The sequence below is a fragment of the Triticum urartu genome, chromosome 1, assembly GCF_003073215.2.
Source record: "Triticum urartu cultivar G1812 chromosome 1, Tu2.1, whole genome shotgun sequence".
Classification (NCBI taxonomy): domain Eukaryota; kingdom Viridiplantae; phylum Streptophyta; class Magnoliopsida; order Poales; family Poaceae; genus Triticum; species Triticum urartu.
In genome coordinates, this window is record NC_053022.1 from 209946369 (window position 1) to 209950769 (window position 4401).

The following is a 4401-nucleotide window of genomic DNA, read 5'->3' on the forward strand; positions in this document are numbered from 1 at the left end:
ATATATGCCTTTGCCTATACATAGTGTTCCTTGGGAGGATATATCTATGTACTTTGTTTTAGGTTTACCTCGAACAAAGAAGGGGAGGGATAGCATATTTGTTGTCGTGGATAGGTTCTCAAAAATGGCACACTTTATACCATGTCATAAAAGCGATGATGGTGTTAATGATGCTGATTTGTTCTTTCGTGAAATTATTCGCTTGCATGGTGTGCCAAATACTATTGTTTCAGATCGTGATACTAAATTTCTTAGACACTTTTGGAGATGTTTATGGGCTAAGTTTGGGACTAAACTGCTTTTTAGAACTACTTGTCACCCCCAAACTGATGGACAAACTGAAGTAGTCAATAGAACATTGTCTACTATGCTTAGGGCTGTTTTGAAGAATAATAAGAAAATGTGGGAAGAATGCTTGCCTCATATTGAATTTTCTTATAATCGTTCATTGCATTCTACTACTAAGACGTGCCCTTTTGAAATTGTGTATGGTTTCCTACCTCGTGCACCTATTGATTTGTTGCCTCTTCCATCTTCGGAGAAGGTTAATTTTGATGCTAAAGAATGTGTTGAATTAATTTTAAAAATGCATGAGTTAACTACGGAAAACATTGAGCGTATGAATGATAAATATAAACATGCTGGAGATAAGGGTAGAAAACATGTTATGTTTGCACCTGGAGATCTTGTTTGGTTACATTTGCGTAAGGATAGATTTCCTAATTTGCGCAAATCAAAGCTAATGCCACGTGCGGATGGTCCTTTTAAGGTGTTAGTGAAAATAAATGATAATGCATATAAACTTGAGCTCCCTGCAGATTTTAGGGTTAGTCCCACTTTTAACATTGCAGATTTGAAGCCTTATTTGGGTGAGGAAGATGAGCTTACATTGAGGACGACTTCATTTCAAGAAGGGGAGGATGATGAGGACATCAATACCATTGTTACACCCACAGCCCCTGCTGCTATACATACTGGACCAATTACTAGAGCTCGCGCATGCCAATTAAATTATCAGGTACTTTCGTTTCTTGGTAATGATTCTAATGTTCATGAGAATATGATGCTGCCTTAATTGGATACATTTGTTTTGCTTACAAATGAAGGGCCTGGCATGGATAAGAGGGATGAACACTGGAGCAAGACCAAGCATGGAGATGATGGCATGCGCAAGGGGATCAAGAACGGAGTTACAAGTGATGATTTCAGGACTTTGAAGCCACCATAAGGAGTGCATGAAGCCTTGGACGAAATATACAAGATGCCACTTCATAAATTTCGTCCAGAGGTTATTCTAGGTGTTGCGTCACCTTATTATTGGGCCAGGCCCATGTATTTTCGAAATACTTACGTATACGCTGTTTTTAGAGTCTGTATGTGTGGGGAAACAAGAGTTAGGGTTCATTTTGGACCCGCCCTCCAAGGGCCACAAAACTCCCCCCTATTCCTCCATATATACAGCCCTTAGGGCGTCGTTTAGACTTTGGGTTTTATTTAGTTAAAAGTTAGCCATCGTTGCAACTTCGTGTACTTCATTTGTGTCCAACGACCAGACCAAACCGCTTACGAAACCCCACTTTTATCAATACTTCGTCCATACTCGCAATATTCAGATTACTTAATCATATTCTTGCTTGTTCTTCAATTGCTTGCAGGAATAGACCTTCATGGTCAGGTTGATTGTGCTCCAACGTGGTCAATAACCTCTCGGAGTTGGTTTAGCGATTGCTAAGGCACAACGTCGTGCACGTTTGTAGTTGGATCGTCAAAGTCATCTCCACCAAATCGATAGTTATCATCTCATCGAAAGATTGGGACACCTCGCCTCTATCAAGCATGAATAATAAACATTTATCATGATATAAGGAAATAAATAATAACTTTATTATTGCCTCTAGGGCATATTTCCTTCAGTCTCCCACTTGCACTAGAGTCAGTAATCTAGATTACACAGTAATGATTCTAACACCCATGGAGCCTTGGTGTTGATCATGTTTTGCTCGTGGAAGAGGCTTAGTCAATGGGTTTGCAACATTCAGATCCGCATGTATCTTGCAAATCTCTATGTCTCCCACCTAGACTTGATCCCGGATGGAGTTGAAGCGTCTCTTGATGTTCTTGGTTCTCTTGTGAAATCTGGATTCCTTTGCCAAGGCAATTGCACCAGTATTGTCACAAAATATTTTCATTGGACTCGATGCACTAGGTATGACACCTAGATCGGATATGAACTCCTTCATCCAGACTCCTTCATTTGCTGCTTCTGAAGCAGCAATTACTCTGCTTCACATGTAGATCCCTCCACGACGCTCTATTTAGAACTGCTCCAACTGACTGCTCCACCGTTTAATATAAATACGTATCCGGTTTGCGATTTAGAATCGTTTGGATCAGTGTCAAAGCTTGCATCAACGTAAACATTTATGATGAGCTCTTTGTCACCTCCATAAACGAGAAACATATTTTTAGTCCTTTTCAGGTACTTCGGGATGTTCTTGACCGCTGTCCAGTGATCCACTCCTGGATTACTTCGGTACCTCCCTACTAAACTAATGGCAAGGCACACATCAGGTCTGGTACACAGCATTGCATACATGATAGAGCCTATGGCTGAAGCATAGGGAACATCTTTCATTTTCTCTCTATCTTCTGCAGTGGTTGGGCATTGAGTCTTACTCAACTTCACACCTTGTAATACAGGCAATAACCCTTTCTTTGTCTGATCCATTTTGAACTTCTTCAAAACTTTGTCAAGGTATGTGCTTTATGAAAGTCCAATTAAGCGTCTTGATCTATCTCTATAGATCTTGATGCCCAATATGTAAGCAGCTTCACCGAGGTCCTTCATTGAAAAACTCTTATTCAAGTATACTTTATGTTGTCCAGAAATTATATATCATTTCCAATCAACAATATGCCATCCACATATAATATTAGAAATGCTACACAGCTCCCACTCACTTTCTTATAAATACAGGCTTCTCCAAAAGTCTGTATAAAACCATATGCTTTGATCACACTATCAAAGCGTTTATTCCAACTCCGAGAAGCTTGCACCAGTCCATAAATGGATCGCTGGAGCCTTGACACTTTGTTAGTACCTTTTGGGTCGATAAAACCTTCAGGTTGCATCATATACATCTCTTCTTCCAGAAGTCCATTCAGGAATGCAGTCTTTACATCCATTTGCCAAATTTCATAATCATAAAATGTGGCAATAGCTAACATGATTCGGACGGACTTAAGAATCGCTACGGGTGAGAAGGTCTCATCGTACTCAACTCCTTAAACTTGTCGAAAACCTTTTGCAACAAGTCGAGCTTTGTAGACAGTAACATTACCATCAGCGTGGGTCTTCTTCTTGAAGATCCATTTATTCTCGATGGCTTGCCGATCATCGGGCAAGTCAACCAAAGTCCACACTTTGTCCTCATACATGGATCCCATCTCAGATTTCATGGCCTCAAGCCAGTTTGTGGAATCTGGGCTCATCATCGCTTCCTCATAGTTCATAGGTTCGTTATGGTCTAGCAACCTGATGTAACACCCCGGATGTAATTTTCCCAATTTGTACTCCAACTCTTGCCGTTTCCGGCGTTAAGTTATTTTATTTTCTTGGGTTTGGGTTTTTGTCTCCGTGTGTTGTTATCGTTGTCATGCATCTCATATCATGTCATCATGTGCATTGCATTTGCATACGTGTTCATCTCATGCATTCGAGCATTTTCCCCGTTGTCCGTTTTGCATTCCGGTGCTTCGTTCTCCTCCGGTAGTCTTTACTACCTTTCTTTCGTGTGTGGGGATTAAAAATTTCCGGATTGGACCGAGACTTGCCAAGCGGCCTTGGTTTACTACCGGTAGACCGCCTGTCAAGTTTCATACCATTTGGACTTCGTTTGATACTCCAACGGTTAACCGAGGGACCGAAAAGGCCTCGTGTGTGTTGCAGCCCAACACCCCTCCAATTTGGCCCAAAACCCACCTAAACCTTCTCCATCGTCTAGAGCGTTCGATCACGATCGCGTGGCCGAAAACCGCACCTCATTTGGACTCTCCTAGCTCCTCCTATGCCTATATAAAGACCCCCTCCGAAATTCCCGTTCTTCTTCCTCCGAAACCCTAGATCCACCCCTCGCGCGCAGCCGATCATGTCCGAAGTCCGCCGGACAAAGCACTGCCGACACTCGTAGCGCGCCATGTGGCAGGCGCCGCCACCTCGCGCCCCCGGCCCGCCAGGCCCACGTCGGGCCCCCGCAAGCCCGAAATCGCCGCCGCCCGCGCCCGTCCGCCCCGCAGCCTCCTTCCCCGCGTCCGGCGCCCGACGCCGCCGCGATCCTCGCCGCTCCGCCGCGACAGGCTCCCCTCCGGCGCCAACCTCCTCGCCGGCCGGTGCCGCGGGTC